Below are 19,685 nucleotides of genomic sequence, written 5' to 3' on the forward strand. Positions count from 1 at the left end.
CACTAGAGGTATAGTGCAAATATTTGGTTTAATGAATTTGATTTGACTTTTCATAAGGGGATCATGGACGGTCTAGTAGCATTCAGTTTTGGTTCTGATTTTAGAATAGGTTCGGGTAGATGATAATGAATAAAATCTTGAAGGTAGTCTTGTTTGACATAAACGGCCTCGATAATTAAAAGAAACTGTGGGCCATTGAAACTTGGATTAAAACTGAAAACCCCTTGGTGATTTTAATCCAGGAGACCCATATTCCAGCAGGTAAATTGATGGAATTCTCTATGTTTAAAACTTGAGCAACATACAGGGGCTTTTCTTCCTCTCAAGTAGCACCCTGGGGCACCACAATTTTTGTGAGGAAAAGGCTGGATGCAGAAGTGGTCAATTTCTTTAGCGATAAAAATGGAAGGTGGTGTTGGGTGACGTGTATGGTGGGGTTAAGATGCCTTACGTTTGTTAGTATCTATGCCCCAGTTAAAGACAATGCCTCGCCTTATGAAGAGTTATTCCAACCCTTATTCCAAATTACGGGCGAGATAATGATAGAGGGTATTACAACTGTCTGCAAATTTCGAAAATTGATTCCTCAATTAAATTGAAAAAGCAGTTAAAACCAAAAACATTTAAAGTTATTCAAAATTATGGTAAAATCCTGGAATTAATTAATCCCCGGAGGGCAGCCTTTCCTATTAAAGCCGCCTATACCTGTTTTTAGGGAAGATTTCACACCTCATTCCGGATAGACTTTCCTGCTCTCTAAAGATTTGGTATTCAACACCGAACAAATTCTACCCAATGGCTTTTCAGATCACGCAATGATTGCTCTCGAGTTTCAGATAGGGAAAGACTTATTACTCCCCAGGCAGTGGGATTTTAATAAACAATATTTACAGGACAAAGAGTGGGTGCAATTCTGTAAAAATTAGATTAGGAAATTTCTGGTAATAAATTGTGGAACTGCTTCCCCAAGCATTGTATGGGATACCTTTAAGCATACATCTAGGGCTAGGGATAGGTAAGGATGCGGACAACACCCCAAAAAAATAAATTGCTAATGCTTGAAAGAAATGTGCAGCAAAGTTATGAAAGCTTTTTAAGGGAATCCATCGATGTCTAATAAAATAAAACATGATAGGGTAAAACAGGCTTTAAGCGAAGCCTATTACGCAAAATGTAAAACAATATAGTGTGCCGATAGGCAAAAAGTATATAAGGAAACAAATTTCACAGAGTCGTTTTTAGCTTGGCAGTCCTGTGAGCAAGCGGCTAATCGGATTGAAACACTGAAATGCCCCACTACCAGTATTCAGAGTAAGGACCTGGGGAGGGTGGGGGAAATTATACTAGAACAATATAGACAAATATATGATAGAGTCCCTCAAAAATATTCAGTCAGAACAAAATATTTCTGCGCTATCTAAACCAGAAGGGGAGAATAGTATGCGTCCCTTTTCTACAGAAGAATTGGCTGAGGTTATTAGGAATCTTGTGAATGGCAAAGCCTGTGGGCCAGATGGTTTCCCACTGATCGCCAATACAATGCTAGAGGGCGGCCCTATAATGGTGTCATTTCATAAGGGGAATGCGGTTAGTTTTTTTTAAAAAGGGGAAAGATGGTGAGGACCTCAACTCATATCATCCAATCACATTATTAAATATGGACTACAAAATCATCACAAAACCTTTAGCTAATAGGTTTAATTTAATTGCGTAAAAATTATTTAATTCAGACCAGAATGGTTTTATTGCAGGGAGGCAGCTGGGGACAAACACACACTATCTGGGCGAAGCATTGGATTATTTTGCGGCTAGTAACACATCCATCTTAGTGCTTTTGCAAGATGTAGTGAAAGCGTTTGACCTCACGGTCTGGGAAACGCTATTTCGTATTCTATCTAGATTTGAAATGCTAACCCAGATCACAGGGTTGATACAAAGGATGCACTGTAACGCAGATCCAGCATAATTATCAAAACAAAAGAAGTGGGGAAAATAAACTCCTGGCGTGCAGCCTGACAGGGCTGCCCGCTTTCCCCTACTCTATTTGGCTTTTTTATTGAACCACTGGCAATTGCAATTAGGGAAAATGTCTATATCTGTCCCCCTCTGCTATTGATGGGGAAGATAAACCTATATGCTGATATTATGTTAAGTCTCGATTGCAGTAAGGGCGTTCAGGAGAAGGCATTTGAGACAGTTGTGCAATTCGAGGAATTGGGAAGTTAAAACATTATTAAAAAGAAAACCGAAATAACACTATGTGGGTGTAATGCAGACGTCTGCATTCAGATATTGCCCTATTTGTGAATTTGCACCTCAAAAGATATCTAGGGATTCATTTTTCATCACAGATTGAGCATCTATATGATCTCAATTTCTCGCCATTGCTTTTAAAAATACAAGACTTATTCTCACACTGGAATTCTCTCTCCTTGACCATTCTGGGAAGGGTCTCCTTGATGAGGATGTCTATTTTTCCACTGTTAAACTTTTTATTTTCAGCTATGGCATGTGTTTTAACTGTATCCTTTTTTTAAAAGGTAGAGTCCATGTTAACATCCTTCATTTGGCAAAACAAATCTTTAGAATTGCACTATGCACTTCATATGAGGACCTGGAGAAAGGCGGGATGGCATTCCCCAACCTCAGGGATTTTTATGTTGCCTACTTTACACAGTACATGTCTAGGTTTAAGGTAAAGCCCCATATAGGATTATTTTTGAATTATTTTATGCAGCTGATCTGTACAGAATGATGTGGCCATGTGTTGAAAATCGTGAAATCACCCCAAAAAGTCAGATGAAAGAGCATGCATTGGTTTCCTCGAAAACGCAGGGATTTCTTTTAGAAGATACGCTATTCCCCATATTAATATCGCATTACCTCTCTCAGAACGTGTTATAAAATCAGGAAATAAATTACAGCTGGAAATAGTCAAAAATGGGCAAAAGCAGGGTTTAGAAACATTTCAGCCCTCCTTCAGACGGAAAGATGGCTAACTATTTCTGAAATTCACGAGTTAATTCAAAACATTTTTTTTCTTCTTGGATCGTACAAAATATTATATATAATTTTCAGTAATCTGGATCTGGGACAAATCATTTCCAGTAAAAATATTGTTCTGCCGTTATGTGAAGGCGATAAAGATTAAAATCCAGGGCAATGGCAAAAAATGTTGGCCTCTATAAAAAGTCTTGATCTTACCCAGAGAGCAATCGATAAATGGGGAAAATACGTAGGCTTGGAACTAACAGCTAGGATGTGGGACAAAGTTAACAAACTTAACTTAAAAGGAGCCAATTGGCGTCAGATGTTATTCTTCAATAAACGGCTGTTATGTAAAACCCCACAATTTATCTCACAATTTAACCCTAACAAGCCAAGTTATTGTTTTAGGTGCCTAAATGTGCCGGCAGCCAACTCGGCTCATATAATTGATGAGTACCCTCTTATCCAGGGATTCTAGAATTATATATTGTTGTATTTGGAGACTAAATAGCAAATTGGATTGGTTTCTAGCACTTGGCTGAAAGTTTTGAAATATGATCATCTCTTGGTCTAATTATCAAGTGGGACAGATTAGTTTATATCACACCGGCGGTGACCAGATCCCTCTTGCTCCAAAAATGGCAAGCATGACAGGTTCCAACAATACAGGATTGGGTATGAAAAATGAAGTAAGTTCGAAAGAGCAAATGGTTATCTGCAATGCTCAATGGGGGGACTAAGAAGTTTGCAAAATTATAGGAACAGTATTCTAAGTAAAAACAAGGGTTAGAGCTGATGCTTTGATTGCTATTTTGCCCATCTCGCTCCACATGCACTTTAGTTACTTTGCCTATCTCAGGGAGCACCTAACATGTATTTTTTGCTTTTATCCTATATGGTTTTTTTTAGCTATCACTACCACTCTTCATAATTTGGGGTGTAATTTCGATTTTTTACTACGTATGTTGTATTTATGGATAACTAGTGCATTCCCAATATTTATGAATTGGGTGTAATGATATGTTGGTAACTCTATTCTGGATCTAAAAAAAAAAGTTTGACAAAACAGGGAGGGTAGGATGAGACCACCTCTGATAGCTGATTTTTCCATACTGGGATTGCTGTGCCATTTGATTCTAAATTTTGTTACAGTAGTTTTAGGTGAAGGGATGTTAGTGAAGGACGCTGCCAAAACAGTGGAGGAGTTACCTGAAAAATATCTACAGTGCTGCATCACTGCTGTCCACATCAGCACTAAAACCCCCCTTGCCTGGCTCACATAAGACTGGTTCTAAAGCCACTCCACAGGCTTCCAATGCCCTCCAGAATTTCATTTAAGGCCTAAACATTGTCTATAACAAGCTTCCTTTGATCAGCCCTCGAACACACTCAGTTCATCCTCGCAAAATCTCCTTAACATCCCAAGGTTTCCAACAGTCTCCTCTGGAAATAGAGACTTTTCAGTGAACACAGCCTTCTAGTGGAACTTTGTTTCTTCCATTTTAGGCGCTGAAACAAACCTTAAATTGAAAAATCTTCTCAAAACGTAGCTATCCAACAACTAATCAGGACCTCCACAAGTCCTCTGAGAACGTTTAGTTTGCAAAAGCTAAGTGTAACTAAACAGAGATAAACATGTTGAGGTTTTTTTCACACAACAATTGTAAAAAATGTATATGAAATTAGGAGACTAGTTGATTCCTCAAAGTCACTAAATGAACGTGAGCTCAACACCTTGGTAGTTATATCACAGACCAGACAAGCTTTACTTAGAGGCAATATGTAAATTACTTTTGCAGTACCAAAACGGCAATAACCCTCTCATTCCAGCTAGTAGTTGCCAACTCCATTGGCATCTCTCCATTTCTTCAATATCCCAGTGACTCCATTTGCCTATTGGACAGCTCCGTGGCTGGTCTATATTCCCAGCAACCAACATGCAGCTCAGGACTGTTCTCTTTGTCAGGGCCACAATTCTTAAAATTCAGCTTTGCTCACAGTGCATCATCTACATCAGCAAAGGACCAAATTAAACACTAGGCTTAGACATTTAGGTCGGATGCATACCAGAGGAAGAATGCATGTATAAGAGTACATTGTGTGGGTATACATAGCTATGTGTTTGCTTGCTCTAATACTTCTTCGCATAGATACAGAGTGTAGAAATGTGTACATTTATATCCCATGCTTCCAGTGCACCTTATTGAAGCCAGAATCCCCATTCATCACTTGGGTACTTAAATCTTGGCCGCAGACTATGGGCCCACCACCTCTTGCATCTGAAGAAGTCCCCACAATCTTTTAGTTTTAGTCTTCCCCTCTCACATGTATCGTACCCTTTGGTGGTGGATTGCATATATCTCAAGGGGAGCGGTAGTAGGGGTAGCCTTTTAGAAACCCACTGCGTCATTGACAATGTATAGTTGCTTAGAAGAAATAAAACTCGCTAGTTTAGTCTCGTGTTTGCCCAGTGCTATCATTATTACAAAGGCGGGATCACTCTATCTGGAGGAAAATTCCCCTGTCCCCACTGTAGTATCTGGCTGGATACATTCTAGTGTTCCACCAGGATGTTACATACACTCTACACCCACCCACCACAGGCATCCCCAGTCAGGTGACCCTGTCAATATATATAAATAACAGGGGCAGGGCCCAGCATGCTACGATGGCGAAGAGTGGGTCTTATCACAAGCGTGTGATGGCAGCCGCTTCCTGGTTCCTCGGGGGGGAAATGTAGCCTGCCATACATGGACACGCGGCCTCCAGACAGCCCTGCATCTGTCCGCATACTGACCCGTCGCTGCCCATCGCACTGGCCGGCCGGGCAACAAGAGCTCGGCGAAAGATGGGGATCTGCCCTTGCCTGCACCAGGTTTGAGAGGACCGCATGCGCGGTGATCGACACCGCAGGAAGGGAGAAGCCGCCTGCACCAGCACTGCCTGCGTGTGGTAAAAAGACTATGCCCATCCTCTGACCTGCGGGGTTCCCAGGTGAGAGGTGTCAGGAGCGACCCTGCCTTGCTGCCACCCCGGCGCACGTCACCTCCCACACGGAAGTGAGCAGGCTGCCCACGCCGACAAGCGCTACCCTGCGTGACTGCCGTTGCCCTTGGAAGGGTGTGAGAAGTTGGCCTGATGTGCAGTGCTCACTATTCTAGTGATCACTATATATCAGTCCAAACAACCCTTATTGATGATTGGTTGTAAGTCAACCTTATAGACCAGCTATCCTAGTAGCATGGATACGAGCAGTCTAAGGCTAAGACTCTAGAGGGCGTGTTAAGCCAGCTGTTTTACCATCACATTACCCCTTGAACACCAAGTGAAAGGACACCACACAAGTTGTTATGAAAATAAATGTATATTTATTTCTAACAAGTCTACCCTGAACTCTTTGAGTCAGGGAGCTAAGCACAATACAAAACTCTTAAGAAAATACTTTAAGTCGCACAATTTACACAAATGCCCGAGGGGCACGAAAAACCATATATTACAAAAGTGGAATGCGAATTACTAGCAGGTAAGTAACTATTCTCATAGACTTTAGAAACGCTAGTCCTACAATGCTAAACACTTAGATTAGTTGCAGGAGGCCTGTGGACGTCGTGTGCAGAGTGGGAACTCTCACGCGTAAGGCGGGAAAAAGTCTATGGAAGCTAGAACTCACAAAGTTACTGTTCTCGGGCGAACCCGACTAGCTGGGACGAAAACGGGAGTGGATCCGAACACTTGGAGTGTTGGACTATGCTGGGGCACCGGAGTGCTGGATTTACCTATCCCAGGGGCTGCGGCTGCATAGGGTTCAAGTTGCGTCGGAAACCCACGTTGACGGACCAGGAGCCTGAAGAAGTTGTTGCTGGCAGGCGGCCAGTGAAGAAAAGTTTGAAGAGATCCAAGCCTGGATCAGGGAAGGAGAAAACCTGAAAGCAGAGGGGACCAAGTTCTTGAATCACTAGCCAGTGATTAAGTGGGCACCAGGATGGCACAGGGCGAAGTCACCGCAGTCAGGTGAGTGGGCGCTGCTGGGCTCTGCAGTCTCTCGGACCAGGAGGCGTTGTCGGCGACCAGGATGGAGGTGCGAGCTGTCCCACGAAGGTTCTTGCTGTCGACGTCGCTGAACCCAGGATTGGGCAACAAGTCTTGGCAAATGCAAGGCCCACGCGGTGGACCTAAAATGGCGTCTTGAGTGGACCAGGAGGGTCCAGGGTGCTCCTCTTTTGGAGGGGAGCACGGGCTAGTCTGGAGCAACCAGACCAGCAGTGTTAGTTGTCGTGGAGCGTCGTGAGGGGGCCCCTAGCCAACGGGCAAGCGACCTGGACAACGCAGTGAACAGCAAAAAGCAGAAGGGCCCCACGCCGATCTCGTGGATGCAGGGGGGCTGGACTTCGGTGCTGGAGCTGCTCAGGGTCGGGGCTTCTCTTACCCCAAGGCACTCAGTCGAGGGTCACTCAGGCGTCGTGCTGGACAAGCGTCGTGCAGTTCTGAAGATGGCCGGTCCCTCGAGGTCTCGTCACACCCACGGATCACAGCTGGGCTGATGATGTAGGTTGAGGTCGGAGGTGCCAGGGAAGCCGGTTCTCGTCGTGCTGGAGCAGTCTTGATCCGAAGGAGAGACTGGCAACAAACCGCGATGCTTGGTTGGTGCCTGCTGCTGCAGGGTGACTACTCCTTAGTCACAAGGGAGAAATCTTGAGAAGAGTCTTGAGTTCCTTCTTGTAGAAAGTTGGTTCAGGATTCAAAGATGATCTGATTTGGAAGGGGGCCAGTTCTTACCTTTATCCTGCAAAAAGGGGCTGGCACGCGACTAAGTCCTGCCCTATGGGTGGGACTAGGAGGGGGGTGGTTACACCCCTCTCCTTTGGCGGGCTTTCCCCAGGCCAGGGGCTGGAGTGCCCCTGGAACTGGTTCCAGCCAGCCTATGCACAGTGAGCACCGGGGCGCCACTTGCAGTCACCTTCCTCTAAAGCCCTGCCTACCTAGAATACACAAAGTCCTGTCTGGGACGGTGCTGGCACCGCCCCTGGCAGGAAACCCTTTGTCCTTGCCTCCTGGGCTGGGAGGACTCCCAGCAGCAGGAGGGCAGACTTGTGTCTCGGTGGCAGCATCCATTTTGTGGAGCTAAGGCTCTGTCTAACTTTAACCGGGGTTACAGGTTACATACATGTCGTGTCCCTCTAGAAGGGTGGAATGCTAACCCCGTCGCCAGAATTGGTGAGGGGTTAGTATTCCAATTCGTATGACACCTTACTCGACATGTTTTGATAAAGCGATACCAGAGTTGGCATATAACCGCGAGGATTATAATGCACTTAAGAGTATATGGTTTGCGATATCATGGAAACGGCTAAGGGATGGATCCCGAAAGCCGCAGACAGGCTCAGCTCATGCCAGAGCACTATCTCACACGATTCCAAGCACTCTGCCTTCAGGATTGTTAAGGCCTGCCATAGGAGTGACTGATAGGAGATCTGTGTGTCCATTTTTAGGGTTAGATATAGGTATACTATATCTAAAGCAAAGGGTGATTACACCACCTTGCCCCAGCTGTCGTGCAGCCAGTTGTGTCAGATCTGGATGGCCAGCCAGGGGTGGCATAATACATGCTGCAGCCCCTGGTAGGCCCTGGTTACACCTATGCCCTGGGTACCTAAGGTACACTGTACAGGGACTGATAAGGTGACTCAGTATCCAATTAGATATGTACCTAGGGTACATGGAATCCATTTTACAGAGAGAGCAGTGGGCCTGGGGTCCTGAATAGCAGGGCCCCAGGTCAACTAAGTCAGAAAACCAGCAAAACACCAGGCAAAAAGTTGGGGGCAACCATAGTCAGGGATCTACCTTCCTACATAACCCCCCCCCCCCCCCAAACGAAAGGAGATAAGGCTATCCTTGCCAGGTAAGCCTATATTGCCTGAGTGGCCATATAAGGAAGTACCAGCACTGGCATGGTTACCCCCTATCTCATGGTCCACTAAGCAATCCCTCACCCTAAGGGTGTCTGAGGGTCTCCACCATAGGGAATCCCTACCTGTGGTGTGCTTTGGCAAAGTAAAAGGCTGGTGCTGAAATGGAGTACTGAAGTGAGGCTCCACTAATTTTGGGCTCAGCTTCCTCCAATCATTTTCCACCATAGAGGCCTTTCTTTCAAAGACTGAGTTGTTTTGGGCTCTCAGGGTCAACCTCTGGCTACCTATAGCTGGAGGTTGGGTCCCTCTGTTTGGCTTACTGGAGGGACAGGTCAGGTTTGGGGCCCTCAGGTCCCAGGTTTGGCTGTGCCCAACAGTGTCCATCTGTGGGAGGTCCCTAACTAAATTTAAGGGGGATCCCTCAGGAGTCTGTTTTATTTTCACTTGGCTAGGATTGCTAGCTTCAGTGCCCTTAATCTGTTGATTGGGAAGTTCTTTTGGACAGGGGGCCCTTTGGGGTCCACCACTGGCCTCCCTGACCTCTACAGCCCTGGGCTGACTGAGGCAGGGTAGAGAGGGGCAGGTTACCTGCTCCAGACTGGGTGCCACCTTGGAAGGGTCCACTGACATCAGGGGTTCTGCCAGGCTAGGCCTGACTACCTCTGTGGCAGTTTCTTCACAAGGGGTCAGATCAGTTCCCTGAGGAGGCTGACCCTTTCCTAAAGTCTGGTGGGAGGGAGATTTCTCTTCCTCCTCAATGCTCTCTGTCTGAGTGGAGTGATCCATAGTTTCAGGCTTCACAACACTATCATCTGTCTGAGTTTGAGCTGTGGCCATCACAACTCTCCCAACCTTTTCAGGAGGGGGCTCAGTTTGGGTGTGGGCTGTGACCATCACAGCCTTTACAACCTGTTCTGGGAAGGAAGTTGTCTGAGATTGGGCTGTGACTGGCACAGCCCTCCTGACCTGTTCAGGGAGGACATCTTGGACTGGGGCTGTGGCTACCACTGCCCCACTAACCTTACCATGGAAGTTTACCATTTTAGAATGGGTTTCTTGCTCTACTTCAGCCCAGGCTGAGAGCTCTAAATCATTCCCCAGTAGGCAATCTACAGGCAAGTTTGGTGACACTGCCACTCTCTTGTGGTCAGTGACACCTCCCCAGCTGAGATTGACCACTGCCATGGGATGATCTCTCTGTACTCCATCAATATTGATCACCTGGTATGTGGCACCAGGTAAAAGTTGCCTTGAGGGGACTAGACTCTCAGTCACCATAGTGATGCTAGCCCCTGTATCTCTATAGGCCTCAACTTTTATACCATTGATGAGGGGCTCCTGTCTGTACTTGCCCAAAGTGTTGGGACAAGTTGTGAAGTTGGCAAACCCCATGACAGTCTCACAGACAAGAGTATCTAAGTTTGGGGACCTGGTTAGGCCAGAGTCCCCAGGAACTCCCAAAGTAAATGCACCCAAATTCTTGGGGGCACTCCCACCACCTGGGGGATTACTACTAGTAGTAACAGGAGGTTTGGGAATGTTACTTGGGGGTATGTTCTCCTTATTGTTATTCTTTGGGCAACTGCTGTCAGTTTTCAAATGACCCACCTGTTTACAGGGATAACAATAAGGTTTCTTTTGGTTATTAGAAGGATTCTGGGACCCACCCCCCTCAGAGGATTTTTGGGGCCCTGATGTGGTTTGATCTTGAGATTTACTCCCACCCTTCTCTTGAGGCTTGGTTGATTCCTTTTTCTGGTCACCACCTTGGTTCTTGGGCCTAATCCTGGTTCTGACCCATTTGTCTGCCCTCTTACCCAATTCTTGTGGAGAGGTCAGATCAGAGTCTACCAGGTGCTGGTGTAATAACTGGTTCTGACAATTATTTAAGACTTGCTCTCTCATAATAAGATTATACAATCCTGTGAAGTCAGTAACCTTGCTACCCAGTAGCCAGCCTTCCAAAGCCTTAGTGGCACAATCAACAAAGTCAGACCAGTCCTGAGACTGAGTTTTCTGGGTGTCTCTGAACAGCAACCTGTACTGCTCAGTGGTTAAGCCAAACCCATCAACCAGTGCATTTTTCAGGACCTGGTAATTGTTAGCATCCTCTACTCTAGTAGTGAGGAGCTTATCTCTACCTTTGCCATTAAAGGAGAGCCACAGTATAGCTGCCCACTGACTTTGGGGAATGCCCTGCACAGTGCAGGCCCTCTCCAAAGCAACCATCCATTTCTGGATGTCATCCCCTTGCTTAAAGGGGGGCACTATTTTTGTCAGGTGTTTAGTGTCTAAACCCTTCTCTCTATCTCTTGGGAGATTGCTGCCACCAGTGGGAGCTAACCCACTCATCTGCTGCTCTCTAGCAAAGGCAAGCTTTTCTTTGGCCAGGGCAAGTTCTTCCCTTTCAATCCTCAGAGTAGCCTGTCTCATCCTAGCTTCATGCTCCATTCTCTGAGGGGAAGTCAATCTCCTCTGGGGAGAGTTCCTTCTCCTCTGAGAAGAGGCATTAGAGTGCAGAGATCTATTGGAGTCCCTAGAAAGAGATCTATCTCTCCTAACTCCAAGGTTAGGCCTACTTAGGGTCAGTACTGGGGGTCCCCCAGATCCTAGCCCAAGCAAGTCTATGTTGGCCCTAGTTAGCCTTCTGACTACCTCAAGACCTTTGTCTACCTCATCCCCAGAGAGTTCCTCAGGATCCTCCTCCTCAACTGCATTTACAGTGTTGTGGAGGTCTGGATCACCAAGGTGCCCTTCTAAGGCTGGCATATTCCCATCTCCCTGAGATGCTTTCCTAGCATCATAAGTCTCTAAGAGACCTAACAGAAAGGGAGTGGTGGGGTTAGACCCCTGTTTCAATTTCCTGGAGGTACACAAGTGTCTCAACTCCTGGAAATTGAGAGCTGCATATCTTGAGCTGACCTGTGGAGGGTCAATAACCACAAGGGGAGTCTCTGAAGACTCTCCATGGGTAGACATGCTTTTCTAGTGAGGTGTAAGTGGTGCACTTACCTACACTATATGTTTACCTACTGATCCCTTGCTAGAGTTGTAGTTTAGGGTGTGCTAGGCCCTAGGAGCTACAACAGCTGGTTCAGTAGAACTCAGAGTATTCTAAGCTAAGTTATATGTACCTTTAGTACTTATGTGATCTTTCACAAGATATTCTTAGGATATGTGTGGCAAAACAACAGCAAGCTCAAATCCCAACCGCTGCTCACCAATGTGAGAAGTTGGCCTGATGTGCAGTGCTCACTATTCTAGTGATCACTATATATCAGTCCAAACAACCCTTATTGATGATTGGTTGTAAGTCAACCTTATAGACCAGCTATCCTAGTAGCATGGATACGAGCAGTCTAAGGCTAAGACTCTAGAGGGCGTGTTAAGCCAGCTGTTTTACCATCACATTACCCCTTGAACACCAAGTGAAAGGACACCACACAAGTTGTTGTGAAAATAAATGTATATTTATTTCTAACAAGTCTACCCTGAACTCTTTATGAGTCAGGGAGCTAAGCACAATACAAAACTCTTAAGAAAATACTTTAAGTTGCACAATTTACACAAATGCCCGAGGGGCACGAAAAACCATATATTACAAAAGTGGAATGCGAATTACTAGCAGGTAAGTAACTATTCTCATAGACTTTAGAAACGCTAGTCCTACAATGCTAAACACTTAGATTAGTTGCAGGAGGCCTGTGGACGTCGTGTGCAGAGTGGGAACTCTCACGCGTAAGGCGGGAAAAAGTCTATGGAAGCTAGAACTCACAAAGTTACTGTTCTCGGGCGAACCCGACTAGCTGGGACGAAAACGGGAGTGGATCCGAACACTTGGAGTGTTGGACTATGCTGGGGCACCGGAGTGCTGGATTTACCTAGCCCAGGGGCTGCGGCTGCATAGGGTTCAAGTTGCGTCGGAAACCCACGTTGACGGACCAGGAGCCTGAAGAAGAAGTTGCTGGCAGGCGGCCAGTGAAGAAAAGTTTGAAGAGATCCAAGCCTGGATCAGGGAAGGAGAAAACCTGAAAGCAGAGGGGACCAAGTTCTTGAATCACTAGCCAGTGATTAAGTGGGCACCAGGATGGCACCGGGCGAAGTCACCGCAGTCAGGTAAGTGGGCGCTGCTGGGCTCTGCAGTCTCTCGGACCAGGAGGCGTTGTCGGCGACCAGGATGGAGGTGCGAGCTGTCCCACGAAGGTTCTTGTTGTCGACGTCGCTGGACCCAGGATTGGGCAACAAGTCTTGGCAAATGCAAGGCCCACGCGGTGGACCTAAAATGGCGTCTTGAGTGGACCAGGAGGGTCCAGGGTGCTCCTCTTTTGGAGGGGAGCACGGGCTAGTCTGGAGCAACCAGACCAGCAGTGTTAGTTGTCGTGGAGCGTCGTGAGGGGGCCACTAGCCAACGGGCAAGCGACCTGGACAACGCGGTGAACAGCAAAATGCAGAAGGGCCCCACGCCGATCTCGTGGATTCAGGGGGGCTGGACTTCGGTGCTGGAGCTTCTCAGGGTCGGGGCTTCTCTTACCCCAAGGCACTCAGTCGAGGGTCACTCAGGCGTCGTGCTGGACAAGCGTCGTGCAGTTCTGAAGATGGCCGGTCCCTCGAGGTCTCGTCACACCCACGGATCACAGCTGGGCTGATGATGTAGGTTGAGGTCAGAGGTGCCAGGGAAGCCGGTTCTCGTCGTGCTGGAGCAGTCTTGATCCGAAGGAGAGACTGGCAACAAACCGCGATGCTTGGTTGGTGCCTGCTGCTGCAGGGTGACTACTCCTTAGTCACAAGGGAGAAATCTTGAGAAGAGTCTTGAGTTCCTTCTTGTAGAAAATTGGTTCAGGATTCAAAGATGATCTGATTTGGAAGGGGGCCAGTTCCTACCTTTATCCTGCAAAAAGGGGCTGGCACGCGACTAAGTCCTGCCCTATGGGTGGGACTAGGAGGGGGGTGGTTACACCCCTCTCCTTTGGCGGGCTTTCCCCAGGCCAGGGGCTGGAGTGCCCCTGGAACTGGTTCCAGCCAACCTATGCACAGTGAGCACCGGGGCGCCACTTGCAGTCACCTTCCTCTAAAGCCCTGCCTACCTAGAATACACAAAGTCCTGTCTGGGACGGTGCTGGCACCGCCCCTGGCAGGAAACCCTTTGTCCTTGCCTCCTGGGCTGGGAGGACTCCCAGCAGCAGGAGGGCAGACTTGTGTCTCGGTGGCAGCATCCATTTTGTGGAGCTAAGGCTCTGTCTAACTTTAACCGGGGTTACAGGTTACATACATGTCGTGTCCCTCTAGAAGGGTGGAATGCTAACCCCGTCGCCAGAATTGGCGAGGCGTTAGTATTCCAATTCGTATGACACCTTACTCGACATGTTTTGATAAAGCGATACCAGAGTTGGCATATAACCGCGAGGATTATAATGCACTTAAGAGTATATGGTATGCGATATCATGGAAACGGCTAAGGGATGGATCCCGAAAGCCGCAGACAGGCTCAGCTCATGCCAGAGCACTATCTCACACGATTCCAAGCACTCTGCCTTCAGGATTGTTAAGGCCTGCCATAGGAGTGACTGATAGGAGATCTGTGTGTCCATTTTTAGGGTTAGATATAGGTATACTATATCTAAAGCAAAGGGTGATTACACCACCTTGCCCCAGCTGTCGTGCAGCCAGTTGTGTCAGATCTGGATGGCCAGCCAGGGGTGGCATAATACATGCTGCAGCCCCTGGTAGGCCCTGGTTACACCTATGCCCTGGGTACCTAAGGTACACTGTACAGGGACTGATAAGGTGACTCAGTATCCAATTAGATATGTACCTAGGGTACATGGAATCCATTTTACAGAGAGAGCAGTGGGCCTGGGGTCCTGAATAGCAGGGCCCCAGGTCAACTAAGTCAGAAAACCAGCAAAACACCAGGCAAAAAGTTGGGGGCAACCATAGTCAGGGATCTACCTTCCTACAAAGGGAAAGTGCTATCTTGCTCGGCATATGCCCCGAGCAAAAGCCGCAAATATGAGGATGCCTGAAAACGCGGAAAAGAGCAGCAGTGCCGAAGTAAAGGTCCTGCTCAAGCGCAAGGAAGCTTCTTTCCTGCCGCCAGCCGCTCCACCCTTGAGGGAAGCAGCGCTGGTAGTGAAAGCCCAGCGACAGCTGTGATGTCCTCCAAGCCCCGCAGTTGCGAGATAGACTGCCACAGCTGATGGAGCCAGCGCCAGCAGCGCCTCCCGGCTGCTGGGAGCAGCAGCGCGTCTGCTCCAGGAGGAGCAAAGAGCACCGGCAGAAGTTTGCCCCCATATCCCTGGAAGCCTGCCACGTCGGTAACACTACCGACATCCAGCATCGATGAACGCGCCACCTGGCGGTCGCATGTGTGCACCGTGCCTGAGGAAAGCACAGCGCCACCCAGTGGTCACATATCTGCACCAAGTCAGTGCACGGCCCGGCACCTAACACTGAGAAGAGCCTGCAGTTTCCAAGACCAGACTGTCTATGCCGGAGAACTAACACACAACGCTGCCACCCAGCGGTCATTTGAAGCAACACACCCTCCTGCAGCTGCACCAAGCAGGTACAACATGCCACGATTTTAAAGCACATTCAGGCTCGGCAAGGATAGGGAGGGACCCCAGCCCAGGTCTACACCCCCAAAGAAAACATTCACCTACACTGTGGCATCAGATTCACGTATCCCACACTGCCAAGCACACCTCGCTGCTGGTGTCTGGGAGCATTACCCCTGCACCTACCTGCACCACACCCACAGGAACACTGCAAGGCCTTGGTGAGTGTCAAGGTGAGGGAAGAGATGCCCACAGTGATTCTGCCCCAAGGTAGAGAGACAAGACATTATAGTGTGGAGGACAGTGCTGCCACATCACAGAAGTGTCACGCCTCAAAACACACCAGCTGCTCGCTGCGTGGCACCGAAGAAGTAGCAAAACCTCAGCGAAGATCTGCCAGCACAAGCAGCTATCAGGTGATGGGGTCCAACCAAGGGCCCAGGATTACCACATCAATGCGCCAAGATGTACAGAGCAGCGAAGCCCAGCAAGCCCAGCAAGCCCCAAGAGCCCCAAGCCCCAAGAGAAGCACACGAAGGCCGGGTGCACTGCGCACCACCCCAGCAGGCTGCCTAGACTGACAAAGAAAAGGACTGAGGCACATCACTGAGTGCCCCCAGGAAGCCCCAGGCTTCTCCAGCCCAGGCATGCCCCGACCAGACTCAAGCAAGATTTAGACACAGTCTCAAGGGAAGAGCCCCGGGGCCCAGAAGATAGCAGCACCACGGCTCCTATGAGGAACTCAGTCGGGGAACAGAATGAAAATGAAGCCCAAGGAGCCTATGCCTTGAGTGGTGAGTGCCAGCATGCATCGTCTGCAGAAGCCTCTAGGAAGTAAAGGCAGCACCCGCCACGTGTAGCCCACCATCTCCTTGACCCCGGCGACGGCCCCGTGAGCAAGGCACTCACCTCAACAGGAGTGCTACAGTGGACTCCACACTGCCGCAAGACGCAAGCAAGCGGGACAGACGGTAAGGTCTCAAGGGAGCCATCCCCATCGGCAACACACGAAAAGACTGGTGCGGAGCACGCACCACACGTGGCTGCCCTACGCCACCGCCGGAGAAGGGATCGCATCCCTCGCCCCTCTAGATACGCAGACACTATTGCAAGCTACCCTACTAGCACACGGAGGGCCAGAAGAAAGCGTCCAAGGAGAAGACAGAGCACACTTGGTCCAAAGCATGCAGAAGGCCATGCCAGTGAGTCTGACAGCACGGGCAGACGCCCCGGGAGGAGAGAGACCTCTCCACGAAGAAGCACTGCTGGAGGGAGATCCCCTACATCTCCACTGCCCCAGAGAAACCCTGCAGCGGGCCGAAGGCTACACAGTGTCCTCCCTCACACTGCCTCAAGACAGAGTCAGCTGCGACTTATGATTGGCAAGAGAGGAGTCACACACCCCACGTGGCAGGCCCTCACAGCAACAGATGCGCCAACAGCACAGCGACACGTGACCTGTACGTCACAGCGCACAGCAACAAAGGAGCCTGTCATGCAGAGTGAACAGTCCTGACGAGCGCACCGGAAGACAGGAAGAAGCAGCCGCCAGGACGGCGCAAGGACAAAGCTCCTCGAGCGAAGAGAAGAGGTACCCCGTGAAATTCCTCAAGAGGTACACGCAAGTCCGACCAACAGGACAGGTGTGCAATAGGTCCGCCACAGGAAGGGAAGACCGTCACAATAGCAACGCGACCAGTGAAATGTCCATGTGGAGCAAACATGAGACAGGTGGCAGGACGCCACATCCAAGGAAAAACCTGATCGGAAGAAGGTGAAGAGCGTGGCACGATGCCACTCCGCAAAGGGAGAAAGAACAGTGGCATTACGCCACAGGGTAGACAACCACCACAGGCGCGCAAGATGGAACAGAGAAGAGCAACAGGACCAAGGACTCGCACCAGCACTGAGGAAGGTGTTCATCCACACAAGCAAGCCACCGGGGTACAGAGACGTCACTGATGACAGCTCCGCAGAAGGGGCTACCGTAAGCCACTAGCAGCGCAATCTGTGCCTGGCCCCATGCTTCGCAGTTTGACCGTCCTCTCACCTGTCACCGGCTGCTTGGTTTCGATAGCACCACACCTCGCAGTGCACCTGCCTGCAGACAACGGAGCCGTGCCACAAAGTCCCTCAAGTCCTCCTCACTCCCTAAGGTCATCCCGACAGAAGATTGCCGCCTGTCTGCCCACTGAAGAAAATGGAAATCATGTTACCATCTCCCAGGTGCACCATCACCAAGGAGCGTCGCACCACCCGAATGAATCCACCCCCCCCGAACAACCGGAGCTCAAGAAGGCGAATCACCCAGGAACAGTCTGTGCACCCCCGTCAACCTACAGCCTGCCTAAGTCGAGCACACCCGGCCATTGGAAGATCCACCCTTGGGGACTACACAAGACTTGCCCGTGGCCCTGTTGGGAGTTCCGCAGCGACCCCTAAGCATGGCCTAAGCAACGTCCCACACAGCCCATGCAGTCACGTGGCAGTCCAGGGGACAAGGGCCTCGGTGGATTTCCCGTGCGAATGGAGTCCGAGTAGGAGAGATGTGTCGGCCGCAGCTCCACGTCAAGCGCAGGAAACACGAAGGTCCCAGCGTGTCGGCCGCAACTCCACGTCAAGCGCAGCAAACACGAAGGTCCCAGCTGAAGACTGGTCACCCACTAGATCACCAGAGAAAGGTGCAGAACCCGAGTCCAGATAGCGAGGATGCCCAGACAATGACACCACCCTATGAGGCTACATGAGTAACTTGGCTGTGAGTCAGTTGGCAGTTCCCTAGCGACGCCATCGTGCGGCTCACACGAAGCCTGCACGGTTCACACGGTCCCATGGCATCCAGCAGGAAAAGCCCTCCAAGAGGCTCCAGTGGTAGAGGAGTCTGGGCGAGAGAGGCAAGTCAAACGTCGCTCATCAGTCAGGAGTAAGGAGAATCACCAAACACGCCACCTACCAAGGAAGACCTCACTCACAAAGATTGTCTCCGACACCAAAGTGGATTTCACCGCAGCTTCAGATGCACCAGCACTGAAACTCTGTACACAGACTTTCAACACCACGAGACCAGGCCAGTCTGAACTACACCGCTGAGGTGGAGTTAAGTGTCTTCACCTTGCAGTCCAAAACTCTAACACTGCCCAGCAGACGGCCTGAATAGACTCATTTGGTGTTGGTTTTTGCTTATTTGTTTTTCTTACAAGTTGGACTTTTATTTGTTTCTTTCATTGAAATTTCGGAGGGATGTAGAAATTTCCGGCTGGATAGTGTTCCACCAGGATGTGACATACACTCTACACCCACCCACCACAGGTGTCACCAGTCAGGTAACCCTGTCAATAAAAGGGGCTGGGCCAGTTGCAGTACCTCATCCACGGTGTCCATGTCCATGAATTAGCAGCATGTGGGCCCAGGGCCCAGCATGCTACACCCACTTACTTCCTCAAAGGTCCTGCCCCTCAATTCCTCCTACTTGGGTCCGCATCTCCCGGCTTTCGCAGATGTGTGAATCAGGAATGAGGCTTTTAAACTCAGTACCGCTGAGTGACTACGTGCCTTACAGGTGCAGACTGAGCCCCTTCTGTGGCGCGCGTAAATTACATCATTATCATGCTTGTCTGTTTGGTCTACACCAGGCCCAGTGGCTCCGGGGAGGTGTAGTTCAGTGAACTTCTTGATAGTGTGAATGTATGGGAGTGTATACCGTACATTGTTCTATTTATTGCCTCGTTCCTTCCTCTCAACGTATGATTTTTGTGAAATAACCGCAAATACGCAGGCTTTCCCAAATGTATCAAGGGATGTGACGTTCTACTAGATACCGCTTAATTACCTGACTACTCGAGTTCCAACATCAGTCTCTCGAGACCTACATATGTGATGCGGGTATTTTTATTTCATAGTATGATTATTTTCATAAATGTTTTTATAGAAATGCAATATTATCCCATGTCGGATGGCTGACATATACACACTTGTGGGATTGTTTAAGCCTCACCTGTGAGTGTGAGGATGTCACAAGTGTGACGTAATTCTATGATGATTACGATCTTTATTTTGCTGTTAGTGCAGCATATTTAGATGTGGGAGGGGGCATTCATGTGCGCCACTAAGGCATACTTTGATAGAGTTATGATTAAACAGAGGAGTTCAGAGAGCCTCAATACCACACTGCCAAATGGGGCAGCGGGGAAGAATGAAGACCATAGGTCCACCCAATTATGATGTAATT

The sequence above is a fragment of the Lissotriton helveticus genome, chromosome 4_1 (genome assembly GCF_964261635.1).
Source record: "Lissotriton helveticus chromosome 4_1, aLisHel1.1, whole genome shotgun sequence".
Taxonomy (NCBI): domain Eukaryota; kingdom Metazoa; phylum Chordata; class Amphibia; order Caudata; family Salamandridae; genus Lissotriton; species Lissotriton helveticus.